Source organism: Poromitra crassiceps (assembly GCF_964638095.1).
Source record: "Poromitra crassiceps genome assembly, chromosome: 8".
Lineage (NCBI taxonomy): Eukaryota > Metazoa > Chordata > Actinopteri > Beryciformes > Melamphaidae > Poromitra > Poromitra crassiceps.
The window spans coordinates 52247045-52263746 of record NC_139629.1 but is presented as its reverse complement, the minus strand read 5'-3'; positions in this window follow the sequence as shown (position 1 = coordinate 52263746).

Sequence of the window (16702 nt, the reverse complement as noted above, 5' to 3'; positions counted from 1 at the left end):
CATGAGGTGCGGAGATGGGGATGTGCGTGCAGTCTATACAACCGAGCACTCTGGGGAAGCCTATGACAGGAGTAGGCTGCATTTAATATACATGAGTCATGGGGTGTACAATATAGCCTAGATGGAGTCAAATGAGTTACCTGCAATGTCATAAAAGGCTTCTTTTATGGCCAGCGTGGGCAAGTGGCCAGGGAAAATAACGAATCCGGGCAGCAGCTGAGTTAGGACACGGGCTACTTTATGAATGGTCTTGCAAACTGTGTTCTTGCTGAGGTTTTCGGCATCCCCGACTGAATACATGAAGGTCCCAGACGCAAAAAAACGCAGGGCGATGCATATCATATGTGGTACTGTAAGGGCTTGGCTACGGCGGGTCACATTAGCGAGGTATGGATCGAGCAAATCACACAGATATCGTAGACCCTCACTGGAGAAACGATACCTCTCATGTAAATAGTCATCTGTGTAATCAAATGGGTCTTGGCGGACGCAAAATATCCTTTCTCTTCTTAGCGCTCCCCTCACGATCCTTGCTCCTTCCTCAATGATTTCTTCTCCAAAGGGGTTGGCCATTTCGAAGATGCTGATTTTCCATGGAGCTTATTGGTTCATGGGCGGTGCCTTTAAAGGGTTGATCTTATCCTCTGAGCTTTGCAGTGTGAGTTGCCATGGTGATTGAACTAGGTTAGAAGTTAACTTGCTTTGTAGTACGGCTAAACCAGGTTCAAACTCAAACTTACTCGGATAAAGCATTAATCTAGCTACGTAGTACAGGCCTCAGACCCTGGATTTAGGTAAGATGGCTGCTCCATGAAGCAGCCAATCAATCAGCCAATCACAGCTCACAGCAATCAGGAACTCAAACCACCTGTGAAACAAAGCTCCACTCACAAACAGAGGTCTCACTCTCACAGCAGTCACACAGGAAAACAAGGCAAGATATTCACAATACACCATGTCCAGGGTTGTCAAATGTGGTGTTAGTTATTTTATTATGGATGATGATCTTAATTTTTTTGTCATTTTTTTGCTGTTTCCCCCCAGAAATGGAGTCAAGATGTGTTTTAATCTTAAAAATAACCACTTTACTGAATTCCTTGGGACAAACTTGTATGGAAAAGTGTGCTCATTTGTGTCTGTATGTTGTTTACTTTAAAAGTTTGGTTTTACGGTTTTGGATTCGTGATATAGGTGCATAAAGGGTTAAAAATGAACCCCATGGGGGATTCTTTCAGCCTGGGACCTGGCAGAATCTTAAAATAGACACTTCAAGGATTAAGAAAAAACAGGTTGCAAAAAATCCACCCTATGCGCGTGGACCTACTTGTCCATCTAGACTATATAGCTTTACGCTACGTTCACACAGATGACCTACGCCTTGCCTTGCCTCAACCCACGCCGAGCTGGGCGTGAACCTGTTACACGCTTTTGCGATCACACCGCACGCCTTTTGCACGCCGAACCTGGAGCCGAGTCACAAGCGCCTCTCCTCTCTCCCGACTGTATTTTTTCACGTCTTGTCCTGAATTCTCATGGGTATGTACAATTAATCTGATATATTTAATGTTATATTGATGCTGTATATGTATAACCAGGTCTCCTTCTTGGGTGACTATAGTCGGACTTTTTAGAGAGGTAATCCAGCAAGAATCTGTGCTGGCACAACAATGGACAGTGTTGGATCCTATACGAGAATGTAGTAGGCTATTTTATTTTGTAGCCTCGTGATATTTCCAAGCAAGCCCACAGTCTGTAATAATTTGCTCATGCTGATCGGATATCTAATAACATTTATTTATTTTGTCTGATTTTTCAAAGCGCCAATATTTGTAGATAGGAGAAGAGCCTTGGCTTTGTACCTCCTGCTGCGCAGACAGCGGCTCCGGCAGAGGAGAAGAATGTGGGTTCACCCTATCAACCTGAAGAGAAAACAACATGGCCTGTTTCACACCCTTGTTGCTGAACTGCGACTGGACAGTGACCGCCATCTGAAATACTTCAGAATGAAGCCAGAAAATATGGATGATCTGCTGGCTGTGATCGGACCTGATCTGACCAAACAGACAACTAATTATCGGGACCCCATTGAACCAAAGCAACGGCTTGCTGTGACATTGAGGTAATTTACTAATGTACAAAAACGATAATCTCCCAAGAAATTATTCCTTCAGCATTGCTTTTGTTGTAAATTATTTATTGTGGCATCAAACATAAAACAAAACCAATAATTTGCCCAAAATAAATCTTAACACATTGAGTGCCAGCCATTTTTTCAATCCTGTAGGTAAGTTGTGCCAGGTTTTTTTTTGAGGATTCTGGCTCATTTTACAAGAGCCGAGGATTATTTTCTGTTAAGAATTCGTGAACACCAATCATCTAAAAATAACTAATAGAATGTGTGCTTTCTCTGTCTAAAAGAGTTAGTTTGCAGAGTTAGTAGTTATGTAGATATTAGCCGTTGAGTACAGCATGGTTTCAGAGATTTTCAGAGAGTTTGGAGATAAATGGATTTTTAGAACCACCTCACGTGCCTGTGATTATGGGTGCCCTTGTCTCCCACTCTGTGCGCTCTCTCTCTCTCTCTCTCTCTCTCTCTCTCTCTCCTCTCTCTCTCTCTCTCTCTATCTCTCTCTCTCTCTCTCTCTCTCTCTCTAGAGAGAGAGAGAGAGAGAGAGAGAGAGAGTGTGTGTGTGTCTCCAAACTCCTCCCTCCGTCTGTGCTGCGGAGTGCTCTGCTGCTGGGAGTTTGCAGCGAGTTGAGCAGCCTCTCTCCCTGGCAGCGAGTGTGGATAGGTCTCACTGTCTCTTGGGTTTGAGAGCCCCGATTAAGCCCCGTGCGACTCTAGGCTTTATGCTGCTCACCCAGTCCATTTCTGGAACCCCCCACCGCAGCAGCGCGAAGCGTCCCCGCCTACAGTATGAGAATGAGGCTCGTTCGTTCCTGACTGTAAAATCGCCAAGCCATTTCCGCGGGAGGCGGCTGCTTTTGGTCCACAGGTCCCGTGGCTGTGGCTTTCTCTCTGTCTCTGTCTGGAGAGAACTGTCGCCACTTAGTGGTCGGTAAAATAGATTATACACATTCTCTTGCTCCAATAGTGATCTCGAAGATGTAAAAGGGGTTGATTGATGTCCCACCGTCAAAAAAAAAAAATGTTTATGTAAGACGAGATAGCTCGTCTATGGCACTTAACCGCTGGATTATGTAAGACGAGATATCTCGGCTATGGCACTCAACGTGTTAAAGTGTAGTTTCTATAGGCTCCACTAGCCTATAATAAGAAAATCACACAAAAGGTAAAAAATAAAATAAACAGTATAAAATAGAATCCAAAATTGAACAAATCTAGACATTTTTTAAGAATAATTCTCAATTCCTGTACAGGAATAAATACAAATGAAATTATTTACAAAATTAAACATTAAAGCTTAGAAAAAGTAAACTTTTTATTCTGCCCACCCCCCCGCTTCTTCCAACACTCCCAGAGCCCCTCCAATGGCGCTTGAAACACCTTGGACGGCCGGGGGTTGTAGGTTGTATTGTCTTTGTTGTGGTGGGGGTTGCAGGCTGTGGTAGGCTCTTTGGTGTGGTGGGGGTGGGGTGGGAGTAGTTGTGGTTTGTCTAGGTGTTGAGGGGTAGTTCTGAAATGCAGATGTGGGAGCCCATTGTGGGCTTGGTGTGGATGGCTGGTTGTCTCCCTTCTCTGCATCATGAAGGTATTGCAGGATATGCATTTTTGCTCTGACCTGAGCAGGACGGGACAGGCGGTTGATTTCTGGGACCAGGCTGAGGCAAAAGTGGTATGTCCCCTCCTGGTCATTTGGGACATGTGGTGGTGCATTAGTTTTTTCTGCAGTCAGGATATCGAGCAGGTCTTGCTCGGTCTCACCGGCCACAGTATTGTTCGATTTGCGTTTTCGCTTCCTGCTGGCCTCTGATGCAGTGGGTGGTTGGGGGGATGCGGACGTAGAAGCTGCTTGCAGAAGCTGCACTCTGGGGTGTACAATGGGGGGTGCCAGACCTCTGGCTAACTGAGGAGGGAGGTCGGACCGGGCTGAAGTGCATTGGTCCTCCTGGTCCTGGTTGCTGCTGTGGAGAGGCTGCAGTGGACCCATGTCCGGTACCAGGCGGTGGATGGCTCAGCTCCTGAGATGGTCCAGCGAACTCTGCATCTAATGAGTCTTCTGTCTCTGGAGGATTAGCAGGCCGGAGAGTGCTAGTTGATCTGAAAATCAATTAATAAATCGATAAATAAGTGATAGTTTGGAAAAAGTCAAAAGTGTGAATTAGAGCAATGAGAATAACATTTAAAAATAATATGTAAACAAAATATATATTATGTTCTGTATATAAATGTGTGCAAGTAGAAAAAACTTACGTTCTACTTTGAATGTGGGGGATGAGAAAACTTATGACGTTGTGGTACTTCCACTCTTTCACTGTGCCACCTGCAGAGCCACTGGGGAGGTTTTTAATCTTACGATGATGCTCCACAAACTGGTCCCGGAGGCTTTTCCACCTTTTTTTTACTTCTTCTCCTGTGACAGACAAACATGTATTTAGATTAGTGTTCATTGCACAAGATTAACACATTTATTAACCATACACTTTTATTGATCTTGTTTTCTCAGATTCCTGGGCACTGGAGATTTCTCCAGCCTGGCTTTCCAGTATCGCCTGGGGAAAAGCACAGTTTCACAGGCAGTACACTTGACCTGCCGGGCTGTAGTGAAGCGCATGGTGGCAACCCAGTTTCCCACCCCTACAGAGCAAATGTGGAGAGACATTGCATCCACATTTTGGGCAAAGTGGAATTTTCTAAACTGCATAGGGGCCATAGATGGGAAACATATCACCATCAAAGCACCAGCCAGGTCAGGGGGTTTGTATTTTAATTACAAGAAGTCATTCTCCATAGTTCTGCTGGCACTAGTGGATGCGGACTACCACTTCATCAATGTCCAGGTGGGGGACTACGGCAGGTCCTGTGATGGGGGCACATACGCTGCCTCTGATTTGGGGAAAGGGATGGCAGCCGGAAGTCTGCATGTTCCTGCTGACTCTCCTCTGCCAGGCTCTGCCCAGCAGGACGTGGCCCCATACACCATGGTGGGAGACGCTGCCTTCCCTCTGAAAACATATCTGATGAGGCCATTCCCGGGACTACGGCCTCCAAGATGGCAGAAGATATTCAACTACAGACTCTCCAGGGCCAGAATGGTGGTTGAGTGTGCCTTCGGGATTCTGGCGGTAAGATGGAGGGTGCTCTACACACGGATGGACATGAAGCCGGAGAATGTAGACACTGTGGTGATGGCCGTGTGTGTTCTCCACAACTACCTGGCGAACCCGACACAGAACCGGAGATGGTTGGAAGAGGCAGAAGAGCGTGGGCAACAACTGCAGGATGCCAGAAACATGGGAGGAAACAGGGGAGGCAGAGAGGCCTATGATGTTCGCGAGAGGCTCAGCACTTTCTTCCTCTCCCCTGAGGGGAAAGTTCCCTGGCAGGACCGCATGGTTGACTATGTCTAGAGAGGATGCAACTGTAATTAACAGTGATCATTGACTCAAACTAGCCATATTGTCTCCCTGGATTTGAGGGCGTTGAGAGTAGTTACATCTTTTAAAGTGTGTGAATTTGACATATGTATAGTATTTTCTCTTGACAAACAACTCTGTTTTTTAATTCTTGGTGTGAATAAACTTTTCTGAACAATCCATGAATGATCATTTATTATTAGGGCTATTTCATCTGGATGTTACATATTATTAGTAATAACAACAATTATAATAATAATAATAATATGTTGTAATATAATAAGTTGCATTATATATATGATAAAATATTCGTTTGATTCTAATAGGCTCCAATGTTATAAAACATTAGTAATGGTTATACTCTGTATTTGGCTATTGTTATAGGCTAACATTAATATTATTATTCCTATGTGATCACTTTAGAATTAAGTTTAGAGTGACACAGATGAGTACAAGAACTTTCACAATGACTTGGGAACAGGAGGGGGAGGGTAGCAGCCATGGTGGTTCAGCTTGCCTACACCATGCTGAGATGTGTTTGTTTACATGATGGGGGAGGGAGACGAAGTTTGCATGGCCTCTGTCCGTTGCATTTAACAACAGCGCGATTTTTTTATATAGCCATATGTTTGACGTAGGCTATCCATCCAACATCACCTACACTCAAAATAAATATGGTTTGGGACCGTGTACACAGCCTCGTTGACTAAAACGGACGCCTATTAAAAAGCGTGGGTAAAGGCAAGGCATAGGCAAGGCTTGGGTCGTCGGTGTGAACCCAGCCTTAGGGTTAGGGTTAGGGTAGGGGAATAGGGATGAGTGCCACCCAGAACCGTGTGGTTCTTTTGAGTTTACAAGTTCCGATCTGGCCCAAACTTTTTTTGAGAGTAGGAGTAGGTGTATGGGCGATACACATTCTATTAAAATCTGGTGTAGCCACGCCTACCGGAAGTGGGTGTAAATATTAATTGAATTTTTTTTCAATGTTAAGTGGATTTTAGACCTTGGGTTCTTTACTCAAGACTCTGGCTACCCCCCCTAAATCGGGTATGGGCTTTCCAATGCACCCAACCGCGAGTCTCTACGACCTTCCGGTAGAGAGCTGCGCGGGCCTGAAATCTCGGCCCGAGCCCTCCCCGGCCCGTGACATGCAGGCCCGTGCCCGACCCGGCCTGGATGAGTCATGAAATTAATTGGCCCGAGCTCGTTGCGAGGCCCGACATCAATATCACGATATGACGACACATCTCTCTCTCCCTCTCTGTGCATGCTGCCGCGCCGCTGAACTCGTTGGTCCAAAACGTTGCTAGACTGTGTTGCCTAAAGACAAACACTGCAGCTTTCTCTCTGTCTCTCTCTCCCCCTCTCACACAAGCTACCGTGGCCTATCAAAATCCACACATATTGTCTCGAGAAAGAGAACGTTAGATCGTTTGCCAACAGCAATTAAACGGGGGTTGTGTTAGGAGCACGTTTCATGCGATTTGGGACTTTTGAAGTACTTAGTGATTTTTTTTTTTTTTTTTTTTTTTTTGAGGGTTCTTTAGCCGTGTAGTGGGTTCTTAGCTTAACCACTCCGGCTACCCCCCCTAAAGTGGCCACGGGCTTTCCAACGCACCCAAGATGGTGTCTGTACGACCTTCCTAGCCGGAGTTATGGGTACTTCCTGTGTATTTGTAGTTCTTTTGCATTTTTGTAGTTCCTTTTTGCAACCCGGAAGTGGCCGCCATTATGCTAATTAGGTGACGCTGATTCCAACGCACCCAACCGCGACTCTCTACGACCTTCCTAGCCGGAGTTATATCCACTTCCGGTCTAAACCGGAAGTGGGTATAACCCGGAAGTGCTCCAAATGACACCAAACTTACAGCGAAGCTTCATCATGATGAGAAGAATCCCCTCACCGAGTTTCATGCAGTTTCATCCATTTTCCTAGGAGTTATGAGCATTTGTTGTTGGGAATGACAACAACAACAAATGCTCATAACTCCTAGGAAAATGGATGAAACTGCATGAAACTTTGTGCCTGAATCCCTCTCATGGCATAGAAGGTTCGCTGTAAGTTTGGTGTCATTTGGAGCAAAAAACATTTTTGGCCGTTTTTTGGCCGTAACTCGGGAACGCAAGCACCTACAGACACGGGACTGACGCCATTCGAAAGATCGTCGAGTTTTACGTCTAGTCAGTTTTGTCTACACGTGACCTTTGCTCTACGGGGCTTAGTTTCCGAGATAAACGCGAAAAACCGTTTTTGCTGATTTCTCACCATGTCAACAACGCCTGATATCTCGGGAACGGAAGGAGGTACAGACACGGGACTGACGCCATTCGAAAGCCCGTCAAATTCTACGTCTAGTAGAAGGCGCATTGAAGTCCCGACATCAACGATAGGGGGAGCTATTAGCAAGAATGTGCAAAAACCGATCTTTTCTTTGGCAGTTTTTTGGCCATATCTCCGGAACGCAAGCACGTACAGACACGGGACCAACGCCATTCGAAAGCCCGTCAAATTCTACGTCTAGTAGAAGGTGCGTTGAAGTCCAGACATCAACGATAGGGGGCGCTATTTGCCAAAAACGAAATCGTCTTCAAACGTTTTTTGGCCGTATCTCCGGAACGGAAGCACGTACAGACACGGGACTAACGCCATTCGAAAGCCCGTCGAATTTTACGTCAAATAGAAGGTGTGGTGAAGTCCCGAAATCAACGATGGGGGCGCAATTTGCCAAAAACGGCCAAATCCAACTTTACCAAACTTGACCCAACTTCCGCAGGCGATTTCGACCATTTCCGGTGCTCGAATTGTTACCATTGGATTCCTCGTCAAATTCTACATCAGAATAAGTTGTTTTGAGTCCTTAAATCATTAAATTCGATTTATGTAATAACTAACTTAATTTATATTTGGAATAGTATAAATAGGAAACTGGCGTTTTCTCTCATTAGGCTGCTGTATTCTCATCGAGATACACTGTGTTGGTTTTGTGCTAGTATATTGGTATTGCTGTTGATCTTTGCTGTCCCCCATACCCTGTTACTACCCTGTCAGTACCCTGTTTGTCTCCCCATACCCTGTCAGTATCCCCTGTTTGTTGTTTTACATCGTTTTTGTCACTGTTTGTCACTGTTTGTTGTGTGTTTTGTGTTCAGTGTTTAGTGTTAACTGTTTGATTAGCTATTGAAGCATGGACCAGAGCGAGTGCAAGTTTAGTGTAGCGGCGGCTGCCAACTCAGAGGCGCTGCTGGGGGCATTCTCTGCGTTCGGAGATGCTGCCGCATTTCTGAACGCAGAGGATGTGTTTGTGCCCCTCCACCCAGCATGCCACCCCACTCCCACTGAGCTCCGGTTCAAGTATGATGTAGATGGGGCCGTGCTTCAGCTGAGCCAGTTGCACTCGCTGAAGTCACGGCTCCACTACATGTACTTGACGGACTCTAGAGCACAGCATGGTGCCCGTAGGCAATGGCCAGTGCTAAAGAAGCATGTCAAGCTGTCTGAGTTGTCAGACGACGTGCTAAAAGAGTGGACCCACGTCCACGGAGTGCAGCTTGCCTTCGTGGACGGGGGTTGGATGCTGAACCTGTCGGTGGTTCCAGCCGACAAGCGTCGGCCCCCACTTGTGCTCATGACAGACGGGCAGGCCAAAAAGATCACGGAGGAGGCAGCAGTGGAGGTGGCGATGGGCATGGTGGCAAAGATGAGGGGGGCCAAGGAGCAGGTCAAGAGGTTGCCCTTGTTCCAGAAGAATAACCTCTCTGACCTGGTCAAGATGAGGGTGTGTCCGGGGGACCAAACATTGATCCTCCGTTATCTTGATAAGGTCATTGACGCAACCCCGCTCCCTGCTGGTCTGGTCTTTCTCCGAACCATAAGCCAGTTCGGACAGAAGGAGGAGGCGCCCCTCCACATCGGGGACATGTTGGAGCATATGTGGCATGTCGAGGCTGTATCGGTGCACGTGGCCGCATCAGTCCACCACCCGAACAAGGAGGTGGATTTGATGTGGTCACGGTACGGAATAAATAGGGTGTGTGGCACCTGGGGCAAGACCTTCAGCAACATGTCCATGCACGAGGTGGCCAACTTCCAGTCAGCGCTCGATAACAGAGCGATGGACTTAGATCGCAAGCTGTGGAGCGTCCTGAAGATTGGCAAGGGCAGCCTGATGTTCTTGCAGCTCTACTGCGACAGCCCCCACAACCCCCAGACCCCCTTCTTCAAGCACCCTGTCAGTGGTGTAATCGCCGCTTGCGGTGTCTTACACCATAACACGACCAAGGCCATGGTGAACCGAGCAAAGAGGTATGGAGTTCATTTTAATGACCTCCGGGACAAGGGGAAATACCAGCTGCCTGCCCGTCTCGAGGCGGTCCTCCGGTTTGAACCTGGGGAGGAGGAGGGGGAGGAGGTGCAGGTGCCATCCACCATCGACCCATCGGCCTGTTTTAGTGTGGAAGGGCTCTCCACACTGCTCAGAGATGAAGCCATGCTCCTCCCATTCCAGGGTCAGGGACTAAAGCAGGTGACAGCAGCTGTCATCTGCCAGGTCACAGAGACCCTGGAATGGGAGTTCACCAATGCCCAACACAAGGGCGGGTACGACTCGTGCTGGAAGGCCTACCAGTGCGAGCTCGCACTGGAGGAATTCTTCCATGGGGCACCGTTGCGCTACAGATAGGGCTTACAGCGTGAGCCTTGGCACAAGCTCTGTCCATGTAGAGAGCAGGACCAGGCAGCGGGGCTTCCTGGGCCTTGCTCCCTGGTCGGCAGCCAGCGCCGGCAATGTGCCTCCACCGCTGGGCAACTGGACAGCGGTGGAGATACAGCAGAAGCGCATAGAGAGGATATTCCCGCTGACCAACAGCATCCAGGCCAACGACGAGGTGGTTGGGGAGACTCTGGTAGTGGTCCTTCTAAAGGACCTCTACCAGAGGAATTACAACCTGCCCCTCGACCTGCTGAAGGGAACTGCTGAGGCCATCATCCCCACAGACTCCCTAACCCACGCAGAGCTAGCGGAAAAGGTGATTGAACACCAAGCCTTTTTCCACTACCCCTGCATGATGCCACGAGCCCTGGACCTACTCAAAGAGGGAGGGCGAGATGCAGCATATTGCTTCATTGAATGGTTTAAAGCCCTCAATCTGAAGTTCTTCCCGGTCATCCGTTACCGCACCTTCAAAGGTACTAAGAGTGTGAACTGGTCCTTCCGGCAGTATGCTGAACTACGGCCCATCGGAGCACCCGTCTCGGATAGAACCAAACAGCATGCATTGTGCCAAAATATCTGCAGTGAAATCGTGGAACGTGGCCTGACCGGGGAGGGGCACCTTGAGAGGTACCGGGAGTGGGGCATGCCCTGGTTGGACAAGGTCCTCCAACGGTTTCCCCCAGAACTGGAAAAGAAAGAAAAGAAAAGGATGGACCTGCTAGTGTACATCGCCTGTATTGGCATCCTACAGAACGGAGGGTTTGTCGACTTTGACAAGCTGCGCTACCTCCACAACGCGCGGCCCATTGCAGGCGTTAGAATGTTGGCCCTACGTCTGCGATCTAACTTTAGCCTTATGAAGATCTGTGGGGATACTTGTGTGCTCTACAATATGGCAGACGATATCCCCACCCTGCTCCCACAGCCACCAAAGCCTGCCAAATACAGGGAGGAGGTGCCAGAGGCCCCACAGGCACCTGAAGAGGATGCCCAGGCGCTGGAGGAGACTGATGAGAGACCACCCAGGTCCAGCAGCATGGCTGTGCCTGGTGGATCGAAAAAGAGATGGACAGCTGAGGAGGTGTCAATTGTCCCAACTCAGGGGACAATGGAGGAGGACTACCGCACATATTTGAAGTCCTGCCAAGAACTCGGAATCCCCTACCGGACCAAAATGGCCGTAAAGAAGCAGCGCTGGCTCATGATGGGCAACCAGTGATTGGCTAACACTCCTTTTGAGTGTATTTTTCTTTGTTTCATTTAACCCTGCCTCAGTTTTATTTCTTTTGTGGTTTATGGCCTTGCTTTTATTTTGTTTTAAGGGTTAGGGTTTGCAGGAGGTTAGGTTTAGGCATGGGGGTGGGAGAAGTTAGGTTTAGACGTGGGGGCTGGGAGAGGTTAGCTCCAGCCGGTCCCCCGGGTTAGGGTTAGGGTTCTTTCGCAATGGCGAGACAGATCTCCATTCCGACAATTTTGTCAGAATACCGGTATTTCGGAGTGCCGACATTTCGGATAGTGTTGTGACGTTCGCGAACGACCGAATCTATTGAACGGCTCTTTGCTATGACGAAGGGAACCGAGTCCTACTTGAGAGCCGTTTGTTTTAATGTTGTGCCCAAATTTCACTGCCTGCCATTCCCCAGCACACACACAGGTTAGACCTCCCTCCCTCCCTCTGCTAGTCCGCTGAGCAGGGAGCATGGAGCATGGAGGATAGGTCGGGTGCACGCATGCTGTAGCTGGCCTGGGTGGGCGGACTCAGCTTAATATCAAAATATTCTCATCATCTACAAAGCCCTCAATAATCTGGCCCCCTCTTACCTAACAGATCTCCTCCAGCGCCACTCCCCCACCCGCCGTCTCCGCTCTGCTGATGCCAACCTCCTCACCCCCATCACCAAAAGCAAGCACCGCACCACGGGGGACAGAGCCTTTGCCATCGTTGCCCCATCCTCTGGAACTCTCTGCCCCTCAATATCAGAAACTCCGACTCACTCACCTCCTTCAAAACCCAACTCAAATCCCACCCCTTCAAAACAGCCTACAATATCTGACTTCTACCTCTAACCACCATTCCATCTCTGCAATCTATTGATTTGTATTTGTTTTGTATCTGTATTCGTTTTTGTTATTTAGTTTTGTTTACTGTATTACTTTTCTATGTATTGTAACGCGTCTTTGAGTTCCCCAGAAAAGCGCTATATAAAACTTATGTATTATTATTATTATCATTATATTAGTGATTTCTCAGAGAAACAGTAGTGCACGCCCCATTTAAAAAAAAAGGAACGGCTCTCAGAAAGGAACGGAGCCATAAGATCCGGCTCCCTTCAAACAGCCGTAATTCCCATCACTAATTTTGGAATGCCGGGGTGTCCCCATTTTATGAATAGGTCCTTCAAACTACCGCATCTTGATGCTATGAACTGTAAGAATTATCTAAAATGATCCTCACTAATAACAAATAAGCAATAATGATGTAATAAATCTCAACAATGCGACCACCGTCGCTGTTCAATCCAGCGCATAAGCCACACGAAAGGGTGCATTCGGATATTGCACTCCAGCGCCCAGAGCGCACTCCGGCACACACTGGACCGTTCGGAAAGCACACTCCCCTCCTAAAGTGGCAAAATTACTCCCCCATAAACTAACATATCTTGGCCAATACGTATGTAACATACAAAATAAAACAACCTGTGTAACATACAAAATAAAACAACCATGTGCTTTTCAAGTAAATATGGATGCTAAAGGGAAGTTTGATGTAGAGATCAGAGTGCTGACCAGCTTACTGTCTATTTCTGTAATCTGCTCCGTGATTGATATGCCTACTAATCTGTTGCCCATATGATTCAGAAGGTAGGCTACTATAGGCTAACGTCCGTTACTACTTGCTTGATTTAGGGCTGGAGTGGATGATAATTCAATAGCCTATTATTGTTTGTTGTCTTTCAGTAGAATCATCGTGATGATATGAAGTTATTTTAATAGTGACATTTCTGCTGTCTAAATTGACGATGACAAGCAAATGTTACTTAAAAACTGATCAAATGAGGTATGGCAGGAATATTATTTGAAAATGTAATGCGTGAAACATATGATATTGATATTGAGAATAATCCTTATGATTATCATATTGATTTCAACCCCATTGTCCAGGCCTATAGGCTATTTGGTATAGCCCTCCCTGGACAAAAATGCACCAGCTGCTACTGGTGTTGGACAGTCCATTTGTCACGGCCCTTATCCTGGTAACCCTCCCTCACTTTAAAAATTATTATTCGAGTAAAAGTAATGACTTTGGGTGTTACTACTATTTATGAGGGTAAATTTAGACCCCTGTGTAGTGTCTGTGCCAGTATAAAGCAGTGTCGCAGAGGTGCCTTTTCCCGTAACTTGTCCCAGTGACCATATCTCACTTTAAAAATTGTTTTTTATAGTAAAAGTAATGACTCTTTGTCTTGTCAACACCGATGACAGCCCAATTGTAATTTTATTCAGTGTTTAATTTCTTGGAATCTGGAGTTTTAGACTTGTTTATTGATATTGTCCACCTTTATGATAAGCCTCCTACTTGATTATAATCCAGTTGTCTATATAGAGCATTCTGGCCATGTCCAATTAAATTCTTCCCCCTAGGTTCAGGGTCAAGAGTTATCCCTGTATGGTTAGGTTTAGGACTTATGTCAGGGTTAGGTCTATGATTTTAGAGCTTAAGGTCAGGGGTTAGGGTCTGGATCAAGGCCAGGGTTAGGTTTAGGGTCTGGGTTAGGGTTAGGGTGAGAGGTTTGGGGTATGGTTAAAGGTTAGGGTTAGAGTGAGGGGTTGGGTGTAGGATTTATTTTACTGAGGTTAGGTTTAGGAGTTAATCCTGGGTTAGGTTTAGGTATTTGTGGTGCAAGGTTAGGTTTAGGGCCAGGGTCTGGGTTAAGGTAGGAGGTTAGGGTTTTGGGTTATGGTTAAGGGTAGGGTTAGATTAAGGGGTTGGGTGTAGGATCTATTTGACTGAGGTTAGGTTTAGGTATTTGTGGTGAGTTTAGGGTCCAGATCAGGGGTTGGGCGTAGAATTAGTTGTTATTTAAAATTAAAGTATTTAGGAGTTATGTCATGGGTTAGGTTTAGGCCTCTAGATTGGGACCACGTCATGTGGTCCGGCCTTTTATTTAAAAGTTGGCATCCAATTGGACGTATAATTGCCACACTTTTACTGTATTGAATCCATTATAGTCCACTCTGTGCTTCTCTCACTATCTCTCACTCCTCATAAATGATCCATCCTTGGTCCTTGATGTCTATTCAGAATTTTATCCACTTTGTGTGTTGTAGAAATAACTGTATTTGTACACATATTTGAGGTGATCCGAAAGCAAGGCCCTCCCACACCAAAGGACAGGAGGCGCTGGCTGGTTAGGAATTAGGGTTTTTGGCACTCTGGCGAAGTGCTATGCTCTGGCCATCAGCTGCCCCTTGGGTGAGGTGATCTCACTTTCGGTTTAATCCCCTGGGGCCAGTTGCACCAAGTGGTCTTAACTATGCCTGGTCGTAACTCCTACGTCGGTCTTAGTTAAGACCAGTCTTTAGAGTGGATTTACGCTTGTTGCACCAACAGGGCTTACGTGGGGTCCACCCGCTATGCCGACCACCCGCAATGCCAACCTTAGGTTTAGGCGTGGGGGTGGGAGAGGTTAGGTTTTGGGTTAGGGTCTGGGGGAGGTTAGGTTTAGGCATGGCGGGAGGTTAGGTTTGGCGTGGGGGCTGGGAGAGGTTAGGTTTTGGGTTAGGGTCTGGGGGAGGTTAGGTTTAGGCATGGGGGGTGAGAGAGGTTAGCTCCACCGACACGCTGCACGCCGCCTCGCTCAGCTGGTTCTGCTTGTGGGCTATCGGCATTGCGACCTGTCGGCACTGCGGCCTGTCGGCACATAGACGCGGCACCGGCTTACGTCTGGTCTTAACTACGCTGGTCGTAGCAATGCGCGTCCATGTGAATTGCCGGGGAATGTCCCCTGATTGGCCCACAAATGTGCCTCGCGACCTGCTATTTCACTGACCCCAGCGAAATTGAAAATAACTTGCTTTGTTTTGACTTTTATTGCAAGAAGAATAGCCGATAGAAATTGGCCGAACAAAAGAGAGCACGAAAGGGTAATTTCACGGACATTGAAATAAGGAAACGTATCGAAATGTACAGCCAGTGATGGAATTTCTCACGTTCCTTTTCCTCATTCAGGTATCCGGCTTCGAATGGGAGCCTGACTCACGCCTCCTCTTTTCCCCATAGGCACAGATGAGACTTTGTTTGGTGTGAGCGTTGAAGTCAGTCATAAGTGAAAGTGATACTATAAGACACAGATGCCAATCTCAGGAAGAGAAAATGTTATTTTGAATGTTTTTAAGCTTAGTTATGCTCATGTGAAGTCAAAATTAAATTGCTTCAATAGTATGTTCCTCAGTTTTCTGATATCTTCTTATGTAATATGTATTTTCATATTGAAATACATTATGCTAATTCAATTATATATTTCATTATGTTTTAAATATGTTATTTTGAAATACACATCTTGATGATCGTATTGTTTCAAGTGACCTCTGCTCCACTGTCACCACGGGTGGAGTTTTCTGCAAAGTTCTGTTGCATGGTCTCCTGCAAGCGGTATGGAGAAGCACACCGGAGCCAAAAGTTCATTCAGGCCGTATATCAGTCCCCATATCGAAACTAACATGTTTGTATGTATTTGATGTGGTTTTTTAACGGCAGGGAAAGAACACATCTTACAGACCTGTCTACCCACCAAGTGGTTGAACGCGTGGAAGATAGGCGTGGGGGAGTTTTACACATCCTGCCCACAATAACGCACCTGCAGCTACTTGTGTATAGGGTCACCGAAAGATCACTTTTAACAATTCATTAACATTTCAGGGACACATAATTAAGTTAAAATTGATATGATAAAATAATAGATAGCATGTGTGTATTAATATTTTCTTCCATAGGTCTATTGGTTTAACAAACAACATATGTTTAGAGGAGTGAGGTTTTCCAGCCAAATGCTTGTTGTCTGACTGCGCGGAGCAAAAGAAGAGGGCTATTTTTGCCTTTTTTAACATGTATCATATAAATTCATCTTTTCTGTTTATTCAAAAATACACATGAATAATCAAATGCTTTTTGATACAAATGTATATTGAAATAACTCTTACGGTACGCCCCCACAAAAAATGGCTTGAGGCAGATGGAAGATAACATTTCTCTTTTCAGGACTACTAAGGAACCAATATGAGGCCATGACCCCTGATGTTTGCTGAAGTTGCAGTTTTGGGTGTTGAATAACTTCAAATTGCCTTACTGGTTACACAAAGAGGGCTATATAATAGTTAGATAAATATTAGCTTATTATAGTTACTACAGCAACTTTAGGCTGAGAAATAAATGTATAGTCAAATTAGTTGAT